General features: G+C 48.2%; 1 protein-coding gene across 6 annotated transcripts in view; it reads left to right on the forward strand.

The window, feature by feature from the left end:
• PPFIA2 (PTPRF interacting protein alpha 2) overlaps window positions 1-17,229 on the forward strand; it is a 1,804,029-nt gene that overhangs the window by 1,651,321 nt on the left and 135,479 nt on the right. The window lies entirely within an intron of this gene.

Raw genomic sequence — 17,229 nt, forward strand, 5'->3', positions numbered from 1 at the left:
TGTACCTGAAGAAGCCATGGCTATCCTCCATCAAAGTATGCAGGATGACTGTGACTTACCTAAATTTACAATTCGCTGTAGCATTGACACTACTGACACTTGTAAATTGGCTTGCTGGTTGAGGTGGGGGAAACCCAATTCAAGAAGCAACAACTATATTTGTCAGGATGAACTACAAGCAAACGCTTAAATAACATGGGCTTAACTCTTGTTAGCTTGGCCCAAAAGCAGTCAGGCTTAACTTAGAAGCAATGTGTAAAGTATTTATGCAGCACTTCAAACCGTAATTAACACAACACAAGAAAAATTCCACACCAATTTAGAAAAATGAAGTACAATGTAATAAATGATTTGAGACAAAAATTACAAAAATCCAATCAGTAGAATCGGTGTAAGATTTAAGGGAAATAGTAGAAACACAATGCCGCAACTGTGGTTATCTAGTGGCGCCAGACCGGGACAAAATCACACATTCAGACTGACTGGAATGAAGCGTAGGGCAGATACAGGGACGCAATTAATACCTTAAATCCTGGGTGCAAAGCATTGTGTGGTCCTGCTTCAAGGATGCACCGCGCAGCGGGCGTTCAAGTAGTTGTGAAGCGAGGTCCTGCTTCTTCGTTGACTATTCCATTAATGAGGGGTTTGCAATGAAAATTACTACATCGAAGATGTCTGTTGCATCAACTACTTCCAAAGGAGTTGTGACTTGTGATGCAGAATCCTGCGTCTTTGTTTAGGGTGCCATCGACAAGGGGCTTGCAGTGCAAAGGCTTTCATTGAGGATGCATCACACAGCAGTGGTTCAGAGGAGACTGTGGTTACCATGCAAAGTCCTGCATCAGGGATGCATTGAGCAGCGGTTCTGGTGTGGAGTTTTGCAAGGCGATGCATTGCCCTATGTCGGTTCTTCTGAAACCAACGGTGGGCTGGCAGAACACCTTCAGGCCCACTTCCAAAGGTCCAGGACTGGGGTGGCACCACTTGGGGGCTAAGGCTGACAGCTGTCAGAGTCCTGAGTAGACGGTTGTTGGAGCCTGTTCTGTCCCTGAGGCTCTGATCAGGAAGCCAGCAAAATGACGCTTAGAGTCAGTCTGAGTTCATGATGCAGGTCTAGTACTTCACTTAGGCAGCAGTGAAACAGAGTAGCAGTCCTTCTGGGAGAGCAGCACAGCAGTCGTTCTGAGTCTTACACAGGTCCAGTGGTGTACTGTGGATTTGTGCCTGAGAGACTAATATTTATACCTGGTACCCACATTGAAGTAGGAGAAGATTCTGGAGGTTTCTGTCCTCAGAAGTGCTTAGAATTTCCTCCCTCCCGGCTCTGGCCTGAGATTGTCCAGGGAATAGGCTAGTGTTAAACCATGTGTGAGTATGCCCAGACAGGACCTTTGTGATGTGCAAGTGTGGTAGGTTACAGCTCCTCCCCCTCATCAATTCAGAGAAGGCACATCCTGCTACCACCTATTCCCTTTTGTCTTGCTGTCTGGAATCAACACACAAAAAACATCTACCAGATGCACCTACAGTAGTCATGTGACCCAGGATACAGGCTGCGGGCACCAAATGGTAGGGTTAAGAAAATGGCAAGTTTCTAAAAGTAGCATTTCCAAAATTGTGACTTAAAATCAAACTTTACCATTGAAGAGGACTTTAAGTTACAATTGTTTTAGACACCAAAATCAATATTTCTACCTACTCCGACTTACAGAATTATCTCTTATTAAATGTAATACGTTAGCCCAGTGCTATCTTATGGGAGACATAGGCCTCCAGTAGTGGAATATCAATTTAGGAGCTTTTTACTACCAGCACATGTAAAACTTAAAATTACATGTACAGTTTATTGAAATGCACTGCACCCTGCCCACTGGGCTGTGTAGGGCCGACCGAAGGGGTGCCTTATGTGTATTAAAAAGGGAGATTTGGGCTTGGTAAGAGTTTTATATTGCCAGGTTGAAATGGCAGTTTACAACTTCACAAACAGTCCACAATGGCAGGCCTGAGACATGTTTAAAAGAGCTACATAAGTAGGTGGCACAATTAGTGCTTTAATTCCACTTGGAACATTTAATTGATAGAACCTGAGCACATGTAGTACCACTTTACTGAGATTTACAACTGAATTAAATGTGCCAATTGGGTGGAAACCAACCTTACTATCTTTAATTGCGATAGAATTGAGAGACGCAAACATTTTTGCTTTGTTTAGCAGTAGTAAAGCTCACAGAGTTCTAAGGCAAACAAAAACAAGATCAGCAGAAATGGATGGGGAAGGTAAAATGTTTGGGGGAAGACCACCATAAGGCTGTTAGGTCTAACACTGACTCATTGGGAGGACCTATTGGGACCAGTGGCACTATAGGGAAACATGCATTCCTGCATTCTACTTGTTTTTCTGATGACATTCAATCAAGCCTCACGGATAGGGCCTTTGATGGTACCCGACTTTACGGGTACAAGGCAGATTTTGCACTGAAGCTCTTCAAGGATAACAGGGCCATCACCTGCTTCCTTAGATTGTTGGGTACTGCATGCCAGCTGTTAGAAATGGAGTTTCTGGTTGGCTACATTATGACCAGGCAGAACCCACCACTTCAGTCGGGGGAAGAGAGTTATACACCCAAGATAACCCCTGCTCACCCCATTGGTAGCTTGGTCAGGTGTCCGGCTTATCCCAGAGGCAATGTGTAAAGCATTTGCACAACACACACACGCACACCAGTGACATAATAAATACACCACAAAAGAGACTCCACACAGAAATATATAAAAATATAGATGGTATATTGTACATCAAATATAGTCATGAAAATACTGTGCAAATGAGGCAAATACTGATGTAGTACTCATTATACTGACCAAATAATAATCGGTACTACATACATAGAAACATCAGGGCATAAAATGCAACAGTTGAGTTATAGCAGACACTATATGATTCACCAGGTTTCATTAGTACTCTGCATAGCATGAAGGACCTGAAAGGGTACTCATTATTCTGAATAAACAAGAGTCAAAAAACAATATGCATCCCAGTATCAGGGCACACAATGCATCAGTTTAGAGAGTAAGAACATGTGAATCATAAAGCATTTCCCTGTGAAAACACAGGCCACAATGCCCTTGTGCTTCTAACCGGCCAGTTAAGCTACCCAATACACCATGTAGGGCGCAAAAGCCTCTTGGTGCCTTTTACATGGACTCTGGGAATGCCTGTTCCCTGAAATAATGACACGGGAGCCCCGGTCAAGAACACACCTGTAATGTATTCATCGGACCCTGTGTCTCAAGAGCCCCGAGGTATGGCCAAAGCACACTGAGGGGGCACATCCGCTGGAAATCCATGTGGTGCAAGTTCGCCGCTGCAGCTGCGCATGAGCAAACAGGGCAGCTGCTGGGGTAGAGGGGATAACGTGATCTCTCTTGGTTCACCTCAGGAAATCTAAGGCCACCTTATGTCTCCCAACCGGCGTGGTGCCCCGAGTACTGCTGTGGGGATCGCTCGGGTTCGAAATGATTTAATTGAGGGTCCACCACTGCGGGCATGGGCCAAATAAAGCAGTTGTCTTCCTTGCACACACTAATATAGATCTCCTTTGTGCTGAGGTACGCATCTACTTAAGGTTTTACTGTTCCGCAGGGGCTTATTGCAGCTGATCTTCAGTGAGCGTGCCTCATAGTAGGAGGCACAGAGACCGCTCAAGCAGCGCTGGTGGGGAGGAGTGCAATGCCCCACTTGGAGTATGGTCAGGCCCCAGGAAATCCGAACTAAGGGCATCCCCTGCCACTGGTAGAGCAGTCACACTGGTCTCCTCCCTGGGATTTCCCTCATGGGAAGAGTCTCCATACAGGAGGGTTCAGACACTCAAGCTGAGAGGCCTTTGTGGCTCTTCTCACTGGGATTCGCACAGGCAGGCTCTCCTCAAGTCGGCACAGTGGCTTATGAAGCACTCAGTGTACACTTTGCCATTGGCCACAGAACAAACCTGCACTTAGGGTGAACAATAAAGCATTCAAGTGCTGAGAACACTGGTGGGGGCTCAAAGCAGGCAGGCCAGCAAATCAATGCTAGTGGACAAATAGCGGCTCCCCCTGGAAACACAGCCGTGCTTTAGTGAATCCAAGTCAGGGAGCTGCTGGCAGCAGGGCAACAAGCAGAAAAGCCATCCAGTGAGTATTTTATGCCACCCAGCAACAGCAGGTAGCAGAGCAACAGCAGTCCAGATGAACTCTTTGTGCAGTCCATCCGGCAGAGGTTCAGTCCCAGTTCCAAAAGTATTCTAAAAATAATGGGGTCAGAGCCCCTGTTCTTAAACCCTGGTGTCTTGCTTCTAGAAAGTGGGAGAAGTTTCCAGCAATGTCTGGCCAGTTCCAGGAGTTTGCCTACTCCCCTACTTTGACTCCAGACATCAGTAAGGGGCAAACAAGCCCTTTGTGTGAGGGCATGACACAGCCTATATGAGTGTAAAGTGTGAGCGTCCTATGCCTCTCCCAGCCCAGGAAAACCATCAGTATGTCTGATGAATGCAGATGTAAACCTGTCACACCTAACCCTCCCTGGTTGATGGCTGTCTGGACAGTATGCACAAAGTGGAGCTGTCACTCTGCCCAGGCGTGCATTGGGGTAGGGATGCAAAGCACTAGAGTTATAAGAGCAGATAAATGTGCACTTTTTTAAAAGTGGCATTTCCAAAAAAATAATAATGTAAAATCCAGTTACACCAGTAAGCAGGATCTCTCACTGCCATTCCAAACATGCCCACGCTACTCCTCATAGATCAGAAATTACAACTTAGACATATGTAAGGGAATTCCCAATGCAACCCTATGAGAACAGCAGCACTCACAGTAGTGAAAAAAAAATAGGCTGTTCATTACTACTAGAACATATAACACATCAAAATTTATGTCCTACCTTTTACAAACACAGCACCCTGCCAGAGTGCTATCAAGGGCCTACCTTAGGGATTAGTTAAGTGTAGTAAAAAGGGAGTTTAGGCCATGGTAAGTAGCTTGACTTGCCATGTCAATGTGATAGTAACAGGCAGTGGCAAGTCCTGAGACAAGTGTAAAAGGCTCCTTCTGTGGGTGGCACGATCAGTCCTGCTGCCCACTAGTAACACTTAATTTATAGGCCGTGGGTATATGGTATGCCATTTTACAAGGGAATTACAGGTAAATTGAATGAGCCAAACAGTTGTTAGCCAATTATACCACGTTTTAGAGGAGAGAGCACATGCACTTTAGCATTGATTAACAGTGGTAAAGCGCCCAAAGCCCTAAAGCTAGCAAAAAGAGAGTCAGAGAAATTGGAGGAGAAAGGCAAAAATTTGGGGATAAACCTGCAGAAAGGGTAATTTCCAACACCAGCCATCCTACCACTTTCAACCTGTCTGTGGTGCTGGTAGGGAGTTTCAGCATTTCCAGCAAATGCTACTGACCCAGCAGCCACCCCAGTCCTTTTATAGCTATAACCAGAGTCCCCATAGATCATACGAACAACTAAGCCAGCATGCAGTCCAGCCCTATACCCCTCCAGTTGTTGGAGCCTCCATGCCTCTTTGATGTGTCCATAGCAACGCACAGTCACACTGTTGGGGGGAAGGGATCCAGCACTTCCTACCAGGGCAGCCCACCATCACATCGGACAAGTGTGTGCTACAGATAGTTCAGCAGTGTTATGCCCACCTTTCCTGCATAACCCACCACCCTTGCCACCATCTTAATAATGGCTTCCAGAGGACCATCTGTGCAGAGTCTTTTGGTCATATGAGCCACAGAGAGGGTCCTAGCATCAGAAGTAGCATCTGGCTGTTGTTTTAGTTTCTGATGCCAAAAAAAGATGGAGGCCTATGTACCATACTGGATCTTCGCCTTCAATGCCTTCCTGAGAAAGGATGCATTTGAAATATTCACTGTGGCCCTGGTCCTGCCTGCCCTCATCACCGGAGACAGGATGATAATGATGGACTTGCAGGACATTTAATTCCACATTCTCATCCTGCAGGCCCACAGACACTATCTGCATCTGGTAAGCTAGGAGGTTTTCCAGTTTACCATGTTCCCTTTTGGCCTTACCGGCACCCCTCAGGTGTTACAAAAGTGATGGCGGTGGTCGCAGCTCACCTTCAGAGGTCAGGGGGTCCCAGTCTTCCCCTTCCTCGAAGACTGGCTGCTAAAGGCGGGCTTGCCCCAGGCTTTTGTCAACCACCTCCACACTAGAGCAGACCTCTTTGTTAGGGTATTATTGGGGTTCACTATGAACATTCTGAAGTCACTGCTGACTCCTTCACAGATGCTGTCTTGCTTTGGAGTCATTCTGGAAACTACAATGTTGCTCCTTTTCTCCAGGATGGAGAGTTCAGGACATGTGGGCAATGATCTTGATATTTCAGCTTAGTCCTGTATTTCAGTGAAGATGATGCTGAGGTTTTTGGGAATGATGACCATCTCTATCCTTCCAGTCAAGCACACCAGGTGGCATATGCAGGCTGTGCAATGGTATCTGAAGCCTTAGTGGGCACAGTAGTAGGGGGATCTCTAGGGAGCTAGTCCATATTTCACAGGAGGCTGTGAAAGATCTGCAGTGATGGCTACAGGACTGATCTCTGGTGGAGGCCCAGCTCCACCCTACCCTGTTGTGTTGGAGTTATGTGACATTTGATTAGCATTTCCTGCCATAATTCAAAGCTCATGTGTTCATAGGCAACACCACCGCCATGTGGTACTGCAACACGCGGAGTGGGGCAGTGGCCTCTGTGCCAGTAAACCCTGCACTCATGGTCGTGAATGGAACGTCAGTGCATTTACCTGAAGGTACAGCAACTGGCAGAATGTTGGAATGCCAGGGCAGACTAACTCATCTGGCAATGCCTTGTGGATTACAAATGGCAGTTACATCAGGAAGTGGGACATGGTTTCTTCCACGAACAGGGAGAACCTTGGCTTGATCTATTCTCCACCACCGGTAACTCGCAATGTCACCTCTGTATGTTGGAGGTTCCAGAGCGTCTCTCACTCTGAGATGCATTCTGCCTAAAGTGATACTCTGAACCACTTCCATCCGATACCTCTCTTGCCCCAGGTTCTGAGGAACATCTGGAACAGTGGGTCCCAAGTCATCCAAGTGGCTCTGGATTACGCATGGAGAGTATGGTATCCAGAAATCCTCGGTGTAAGGAAAGGCTCTTTTTTTCAGGCTCACTTTTGTCACCACTATATGCTAGATTTAGTGCTAATTTACTGACTCTGAACACTGAGGCACTAATGTTCAGTGCCCAGTGTATGTGCTTTGATCTCAAATGTATAGTGCAGCTGTCTAAAATCCCCTGGTCTTAGTTCTCTGGTGCAGAGATCCAGATTTTTTCCCCAACCGATCCTCACAGGGTGTAAGGAGACCAGCTTCATTGGCGCTTGGAGCAACCCACGGGTCATGGGCAGTGTTGTTGGTGCTTTTGGGCATTAGTGAGTTTCTCCTCCCAGTTGTCCATGGCTTCTGCCACCTTCACAGTCCCCGTGTCCAACAGCAAAATGCACTTTCTCTCCCTTGTGCAAACGTTTTTTAAATGTGGGTGGAAGGGTCTAGAAGCAAGCCACCCCTGGCCAATCCTAGAGTGCTACTTCACCTTTTCACCCCTGTCGTAACATCATGCTGGCACAGTCCCAAGATAGCACCATCCAGAAGTCACTGGTCACATCTCCTCTGGGGTGCCTCAGCTCTGCCCCTCACTGACATCGCTGCCAGGGTCTTTCCCACCAAACTTCAAAGAGGAGCCCCCTCCTATGTTGTCTCCAATTACCTGGGCTTCCTCCTTTGTTCAGCGGGCCTAACCAGTCCCCAGCCCTGGTACAGTGTGACAGCTAATTAACAGATGGAGATTTTCTTATCCATCCCTTCCTCCTCAAGAGCTGAGGGAAGCACTGTTAATTACTCTTTTTGTGTGAAGAAGCCTTTGTTCCCTCTGCTGGGGAGCAGAGTAATTAACTTGGCCCAACAAGGTGACAAAAGGCCTGGACTCTGATACTAAGACTGAGCTAGGGAAATATGAAGATTCGGGATGGCCAATACAGTATACATATATGATCTTGGTACCTTTGTATATGAACTGGGTGCGCACTTTCCACCCACTTTCATACCTCACTGGACTTTGTAGGTCTAAGGGAAGGGAAACTGCACTCTAAGGCAGATTTCCTCCTTTGTGTATAATAGTTGTCACTACAGACAAAAGAGTAAACCATACTGACTTTACCAATGAGTACTTACTAATAACTTGAGGCCCACCTCAGGCCAATATCTAACTCCACAGATTCCCCACTGGGCCAGGTTACTTGTGCACAGTTACCAGGGTGCGCACAACATGCAGCTTGTACACCAGCCAGCTAAGTGCCCATTACCCTAACTCTGTCGCAGCAGCCTTATCTTAAAAGCCAGAAACCGGAGATAAACATGCACAGTCCATTTGCCATGTGATTACCATAGCTGAGACACATGTTGCGAGACTCACCAACAGTAAAAAGTCCAAAATCAGGTGATCAAAAAAAACCAAAATCTGGACATACTAAATGGGTAGAGCCCATTTTGCATCTATATATATATATATATATATATATATATATATATATATATATATATATATATATATATATATATATATAATAATAATATCCTCAAAGAAGCAGACACAAAGTTAGAGACATGGTTTTATTTTCCTATTCAACACATTGCATATGTTCACCTCTATTCAATACACATCATTTCCAATATGTGGATTGTTATTCAAATTGTTTTGGCATGGGATTTTGCACTGAAAGGCTATACTTGCAGGACATAAACTATTTTATTTTATTCTAGGCAATTTATAGAGCACATGGCTACCCCAATGGCTATCAGCGCTAGAAAGAACCGAGCCGACTTCAGCCCCTCAGTGAAGTCATATTCCTGGCTTCACATAGTTACAAATAGCCATGCTTTTAACTTCTTCCTAAAACTTACTTTGTTTTTTATTTTGCAAATCCTATCTGGTTTCCTAGCTTTAGGGTCAGTGAGGAGAAAGAACAGCAGCCGCCCCTAGCTTTACCAATTTCTGAGATTGACAAACTCAGTGCACAGGCAGACCTTAAAGCCCTGGGAGGAGTACAGGGCTGTAGTAAAGACTGTATCAGTTGAGGGCATTTTTGGAACAGGCCTTAAGAGCAATACAGAGAGCCTTAAATTGTATTCTCTGCTCAGTATTTAACCAACGTATGAAAGGTCAAGGCACCAGACACTGATTGATGCCTAGGAACCTTTAAGAGAAGACAAACAATGGTGTTTTGCACTACCTGCTATTTTTTGATTACGTATCATGGAGAACCTAATTCGAAGGTATTTCCACAATCAAGGCAGGAGGGAATAAGTGCCTGTACAATTAGCCTTCTAGAGGAAAATGGTAGAAAATCTATTAATTTCTTGAGCGTTCAGAGCATGCTGTAACAATTTGCTGCAGCCTTTCTGGCCTGAGTGTTAGCAGTAAGTGAGTTGTCAAGCCAGATGCCTAGATGTTTTATGAAAATGTCTGGGGTGGGCTTCCTAAAGACTCTGACCAACGTAATAGTGACCAGCTGTTGACACGTCACTTCGGTTTTATCACTGTTGAGTTTAAGGTAGCAGTGGGTCATTCAATCAGCCACTTCTTTTAAGCAGGGTGGAAATAGGAATCCTTTATATTGTTCTCTGGGGTAAGCGACATAACTATTTGTGTGTCATCTGCATAATACCTAAGGTTTGGTCTAGTTCCACCAGGGGGCATACATAAACATTAAATAAGGTATAGGGCTTAAGGATGAACCCTGAGAGACTCCACATTTCAAGGGGAATACCTCAGAGTAGAAAAGGTTGTCACATACTTGAAAGGTCCTATTTTCTAAAAATATGAAGTCTAATGCAGAGTCACTTACTCCTGCGCTCCCCAGTCTCTGTATGAAATTTGGATGGAATACATTATCAAATGGTGAGCTTAAATCCAATAGTCCGACTGCTATGGAGCCCCCTTAAGCCAGAAGCATTTTAAGTTCTTCCACTACTAGAAGTAGAGCTGTTTTAGTACTATGTTGGGGTCTGAAGCCTGTCTGTGTGGGATGAAGAATATCATTGACTTTAAGAAATGACGTTGGGTGCTGATTCACATGCTTTTACAACAACCTTCCAGCACCTGTTAACATGGGGATTGGTCTGTAATTCTCCAGTAGTCGTGGATCTAAATTGGCATTTTTAATCGAGGTTTTACGACTGCATGTTTCAAGAGGGGATAGCGTACAATTCCACTCTTTAAGGAAATATTAAGCAGTTCTTGTAGTACGGGGAGGAGTTCCTCCATCCTTTGCGTTAGTACATACACTGGAGCTAGGTCAAGTAGAGATCCTGATATTTTTTTTTGATAAACAGTTTTTATTGTTTTTAAAGGGGAAAGGGGAGGGGAAGAAAGATACAAAGCAGAAGACACATGCACCATATGGAGTTCCATCTTCAACTCATCCTCAATATTAACAATCAACAACACTGCAGACCATAAAACAGACAACAGTTCAGGTCTTGTTACAACATTCCTTTCTGTGTTTTTCTTCTGGTCTATGTCAGTAATTCTAACCATCGTCGCCATATTTTCTCAAATTTCTGTGGGCCCTGCATTCATATACCAATTTTTCTTGGTTTGCACACCAATCAACCCCCCTTTTCCATTTCCAGAGTGATGGGCCCTCGGGGGAGTTCCAGGCAGCAGCAATATCTCTCTTGGCAACCAGCAAGGCTGTGGCAGCTAGAGCGCGCCTTGCGCGTGTTCCCCCCCATCTCCTCCATCACTCCTAGTAGGACTAATTTCACAGATTTCTGTACCTCTTGTCCGAGGGCCCCTCCCAGTTCGTGGATCACTTTGTCCCAATATTTCTGTATCACTTGGCAGGTCCATACCATGTGGAAAATGTTTGCTGGTTTGCTCGGGCATCGTGGGCACTTGGAAGAGGGGCGGAGTCCCACCCTGTGCAGTCTGGACGGTGTCAGATACGCTCCGTATAAATAATAGAATTGCACTACACAAAGTCTAGCCGACACCACCAGTACCTTTGGTGCCATCAAGGCCTCCCTCCATTCTGCCTCCTCCAGGGCCCCAACCCATGACTCCCATCTGGTCCTGATTGAGCTTAAGTTACCGGGGGCGTTGTTAATTAGCATTTTATAGATTTGAGAGATACCTTTCCCTTCCAGGTTCCCGATGAGCAATTTGGCTTCAAGTGGATTAAATTCTGGCATGGGCCCGCAGTGGGCAAGTGAACCCTCAGGGCATGTCTCAGTTGGAGGTATCTGATGAACTGTGTCTGATTTAGCTGAAAGTCTACCTGCAGGTCTTGAAATGATTTCATAGTTTCCCCTTTCCATACGTCTCCCACCAAGGAAATGCCCAGTAGGTCCCATTCTGCAAATCCTTCCAGTGCTGCCGGGACGCTTAACCATCTCCCCCTCCACAACGGGGTCTGAAGGGTGACAACAGCGTTCCAGTGGATGTACCGCACTGTGGCGCGCCATGCCAAAAAACCCACTCTAGTTATTTCTTCCATATCACAGGGAAGTGGTGATCCATATAGCATATCAAGAATACATGAGAAACCCAAAATCCCCAGTTCTATCCGGTAAGCTGGGTCGTCCCAACCCCCGGTGAACCAATTGTGGATCACAATCAATTGGGTGGCTAAATAATATAGGTAGGGATCCGAGGCACCCAGACCCCTCGTCATATACCCCCCTTCGGCAGTGTTGTGTCGCTACTCGGTGCCTGGCACCCCTCCAGAGGAACCGTCTTGTGATGCTTTCGAGATTTCTGAAACAGGAGTGCGGGATTGGGAGGGGAAAGTTCTGAAAGTTCTGAAATGTGTACTGTATAGGAGCCTTGGCAAGATCATCATCTTATATAGGGCCACTCGGCCCATCACATTTAGCGGTAGGGTTTGCCATCTCTGCAAGTCTGTTTTGACGCGTGTTAGCAATGGAGATAGGTTTTTGGCCCACGTCATTTCAGGTCGAAGGGACACCCAGATGCCCAGGTATTTAAAACTGAGCCTGCGTAGGGGTATTGTGTCTTGCCAGTCAAAGCAGTCGCGTGAACTCGCCAGTGGGATCAGAATTGATTTGGTGGAGTTCTTCCTGAGCCCTGATGCTTGTTCATATTGCCGTAGGAGGCAGAGACTTCTCGGGCCCGTTATACTGGGTTCCTCCATGTATAACAGGACGTCATCGCGTATAGCACTATCCTGTCTTCTCGTGAGGAGCCCCATTCCCAACCACGATATATTGGGTCTGTCCTGATCATCTGATCAATGGCCAGGGTGAATAGAAGAGGGGATAAGGACCATCCCTGCCTCGTGCCTCTGTGAACCTCAAAAGTAGAGGATAAGGCCCCGTTGACCTGTACGCAGGCCGTAGGGTTGGTGTATAACGCCTGGACCAGACCACGGCATCTCGGTCCCAGACCCACGCGTCGGAGCACCAAGAAAAGGAACCCCCAGTCAACTGAGTCAAAGGCCTTTTCGAAGTCAATAAGTTAAAGGGTGAGATCTCGGGGCAATCGGCCTCTCTCTGCCAGAGCCATATGTAGACGACAGATACAGTGTTGTGTACTGCGGGTTGCCATAAACCCACATTGGTCTGGGTGAATTAGTTGCGGTAGGACCCTCTTGAGACGAGCGGCGAGGATGGAGGCAAAATCTTTTATTTCGGTATTGATCATTGATATTGGCCTATAGTCCGCACAGTGTAGCGAGGGGGGTTGGGTTTTGGGGAGCAAGCTGAAAGTAGCTTGGTGAGGGCCTGGAGAGTTTTACTGATCAAGGAGGGAGGAGCATAGACACTGACTATGTTGATTGTGGCCCTTTTGACTTTGCCGGTGATGGCCACATAACGTTCCTATCTGTCTCTCCATATCTGGATGTGCGTCATAGGGAATGTACAGTGTAGTAATATGGCTACCCCCCACGATCCGTGCGAGAACCCTGCGTGATATATCCTATGAAACCCTCGGCGGGCCAAGAATCTCCTAGGAAATGTGTCTCCTGCAGCAGGAGTACTTCTGGTCGATATCTATGTATAAACGCGAATACTGCGGTACGTTTGATTTTGTCAAGGAGACCATTGATGTCCCACGAGATAACTTGTGTTGGGTGATTTTGAAAAAAAAATTCATGGTGGATATCACAACTTTTCATTATTAGGCCTAAAAACTCTGAAAAGCCTGTGCCTTGCCCCTGCCGCCGCGGACCGCATTTCCCCATTGTGTCGACTGTGTCTCTGTTTCCCCTGCTCTGTGTACTAACTAACAAGCATAAACATTGCACTAGCATAAAAACCATAACATTGGCTGCTGAAACTAGGCCTGAACTCCCTTGCCCCCCAACTCCCACCTCTCCCCATACTTACCCCCAGAAGCATCAGTCGCCCATATATAGCACCTCACTTCAAGAACTGGTGAGGTGGACCGTAGACTGGTAGGGCAGTGGTAGTGGTGGTGGACCCCTCCATAGTGTCAGATCAAGTATAGATACACAGTAAACAGTAATTAGTAAGAATTGGCATAGTGTTCGTCCTCCTGATAGTCTGTTTCTTTTCCAGTAATGTTCTCCTTTGTAGGATCACAAAACCGGGCTTTGGGATAAGTCTGTGTCTTCCAGTGGCCCTAGTTGGGACTGGGTCGCACTCTGTGGGCCTTGGCTCCCTGGAGTGTTTTCAGAGTTCTCTAATGGTCATGGGTTCTGCGGTTCCTCTCAGCGGGTCTCCAAAGGGGAATCTGAGTGGGATCCACGTCGCCCCCTTCGTCGCCGAGAGCGCATACGCTGGCGTCGGTCAGATTGCTGCCCCCCTTGGTGATTTAGCAGTGCCTTGGGCAGCAATCTTGACCCCTGCCTGTGTGTGCCCAGCGGGATCTCCTCTGTCAGCCAGGTCCATGCTGCGGCCGGCTGTTCAAAGAAGTAGGTCTTATTACTGTAGTCCACTCGGAGTCTTGCTGGAAACAGGAGGCGGTACTGAATGTCCATTGTTCTCAGTTTTTGTTTCACCTCAGTGAATGAGCGGCACTGCTGTTGGTCTTCATACGTGTAGTCAGGGAAAAGGAGGACCTTAGCCCCATTGCAGAAAAGGTCCCCTCTGGAGCGTGCTTCCTGCAGCACCGCATCTCTGTCCTTAAAATTGAAAAGGCAAATTATTACTGGCCTGGGCAGGGAGCCGGGCGGGTTTTGCCTGCAGTGAGCTGTGGGCTTGCTCGATCGCGAACCACGGCATGAGGCGGTCCTCCGGCATCCAGGTGCGGGACCAGTCCTCCAAGTATGTGGCCAGGGATGATTCCACAGTGGCTTCAGGGAGACCCACCATGCAAAGGTTGTTACATCTAGACAGGTTTTCGGCGTCTTCGGCTCTCCGGTGCAGCTCCGACATGCGAGTGGTCAGCGCTGAGACTTGGGCTTTGAGAGCGGTCACATCATCTTCCACATTGGAGATTCTGGATTCGGCTTCTGTAATTCAGCCCGTGGCATTGCGAAGATCTTGTCGGACCAGGGCCACGTCCACCCTAACTTCTCCTATCTTGGATTCGACAACCGCCTGGGAAGCCTGGATCGCCTGAAGGATTGCCGCTAGATCACCGGATGTCGTCCGTTGCTCGCCGCCTCCACTTGGGGCAGGGTCTTCTGTCCAAGACCCAGCTGCGCCCATGGTGAACTGGTCTATGCAAGTTTGTGCCATCGTTTGTTTTGCTGACTTATCTTTGCCCATGGTGTCTGGTCACAGTTCCAGCCCCACAAGAGCTGCAGCACCCGGATCAACAGCGCAGCCCGACGAGGCCGTCGCACATTAGTTTAGGGCCAGGAGTGAGTCCTTTTGGGGTCCAGTTTTATCTCCGCCGCGCTGTTCCATACACCGCGGATCAATCAAACAACTTCGAGGGCTCAGGAAAATTGCCGCCCTCTATTAGCCAGTTTATCTCCCCTCTGGTGGTTGGCTCACTCCAGGAGTTGCCCTTGTCTCTACCGGTGATCCAAATCGTCCCCGGGGTGACCTTAGGTCTCAGTTCCACGCCCAGCCTGGGGGCGATGGGGGATGGAGAGGAGACCAGAGGGGGGGGAAACGAAGAAGGCCAGTCCCCGCGATCAGCAGTCCGTCGTCCTCCAAGGCCAGGCCCCACCCCGGTAAGAGGAGGAGACGGGAAGATCACGAGGGTGTCTCCCTCCCGTCCAGTGGTACTGGCTCCATGTCTCGATTCCCGGGTGGTCGCCCCAGCCCACGGCTCACCTCTATTCAGTGTTGCCCAGTGGTTCGATCTCCAGCAGCGGCTCGGCTCTTTCTCTATCTTAGCAGGCCAATGGGCATGCGTTGATCACAGCGGCAACCTGGGCACCCCGGCGCCCCGCCACGAGGCGCTTATTTATAGCCCGGGTACAGGGCTCTGGCAGTTCCATATCGTCATTGTGTGGTCCGCGTCCGGGCCCCGGGCTAAGGAATCCTTTCCCCCTTCTCTCTCCCGTCCCCCCCGCCCTGGGGGGGGAAAGGGCGATGAGGCCGTAGGTTCCGGCCTCTCCTGGCTGATCTCTATCGCAGCGCGCCCCCAACCATGAGGCGCACCGCTCCGCTGTGTCAAAGTGCCGTGACAAGGCGCGTGGGCGTGCCCGAGCCGCTGCCGCACTCCAGTTCTCAGCAGTCCGCACCTCGACCCAGTCTTCTGACAGCCATCTTATTCAGTCTCCAGCGGCGGCTACACTTTCACCCATCTCAGCAGGCCAGTGGGCGTCCACCGGGTGCAGCGGCGCCCCAGCCGCCCCGCGGCAAGGCACTTATTTATGGCCTGGGTCCAGGGCCTCGGTATCTCCGGGCTGTTGTTTGGCCCGCGTCAGGGCCACAGGCTGGAGGAATCCCCTCTCCTCTCTCTCCTGTCCCCTCCGCTCCGGGGGGGGGGAAGGGGCGACGAGGCCGCAGGTTTCAGGCCCCCCCCGGGCCGATCTCAGTCACAGCGCGCCCCTGGTTGCGAGGCGCTCCGCTGCTGCACTGAAAAGCAGCTGCCAGGCGCACGGGTGCACCCAGGCTACCGCCGCGCCTCAGCCCCCCGCAGTCCGCGCCTCGGCCTCATCCTCCAGTTGCCATCCTAGTCGCTGGCGACCCGGCAGGAACCTGCTCATTTTCGGGCCAGGTGGGTAAGGAAGTTCACTATTTGTTCTCGGGTGGGGAAGCAGAGCCTCGGGAGAACAGCGACGGTGCTGATGGGAACGGATGGTGTTCCTTACAGGAGGCAGATGACGGAGGGGTCCAGAGCACTATGAAAGTGCGACCGCCATCTTGACGCCTTGGCCACGCCGCAGTGGTGATCCTGATTTTAACAGATCACATTAGGCCATTAGATCTTCTTCTCTAATGGGGTGAAAGATAAATGTGTTCCCTAGGAGGTTTAGATAGGCACAAAGTATCTGTCCATTTAATACCCCTGTTATTTCCAGACAGGTCTGAGTAGATATCAGTAAGTTTTTTTCAGAAAGAATTTAGCCAAATCATTACAACGGGCCATTGTTGGTGGCAGGAGGTAATTAGAGGGTAAATGATTAATAAGAGATATGACTATTTGAAAAAACATCTCTGGTTGAGTTTGAGGCCTTATCTATTCTAGATGCATGTTGGGCAGATTTAGCAATTTTGTTTTTAGAGTGACTTATCTTATTGCTTTCTTGTACTCAAACTTACTCTTAGCGTCATAGCATTGCCTCCATTTTTCCCATCCTTTTACACTCCTTTTTTTAGACCCAATAGAGGGTTAAACCAAGAAGCCCTTCCTTCCCGGTTAGCACATTTCTGAGTGGAGTGGTCTGATCCAGGGAAGTTGTGATCCATTTTGTAAATTTCTGTGTTGCGTTGGAGATATTATCTCCTAGTTCAGACCTGGTATTGCTAGTATAGAGTCCCATTTGATGGGGTCTAGTTTAGCCCAGCTATGGTCTGTCTTCATTGTCTGTGCAGGTGGGCTGCCATTAGCTTGACCTGTCAAAATGATCCTTATCAAATAGTGGTCTGACCAGATAACTGGAAGGGGTTTTAGGACGGACATGTTTGGGATATTGCTAAAAAAACAGGATTGAAGAGGTGTCTTTTCTTGTTCGTAGGGCAGTCCACCCGATGCGTAAGCTGTATGCTCACTAGAAAGGGTAGTAGATTGATGGCCCCACTGTTAT

Source organism: Pleurodeles waltl, chromosome 4_1, assembly GCF_031143425.1.
Source record: "Pleurodeles waltl isolate 20211129_DDA chromosome 4_1, aPleWal1.hap1.20221129, whole genome shotgun sequence".
NCBI lineage: Eukaryota > Metazoa > Chordata > Amphibia > Caudata > Salamandridae > Pleurodeles > Pleurodeles waltl.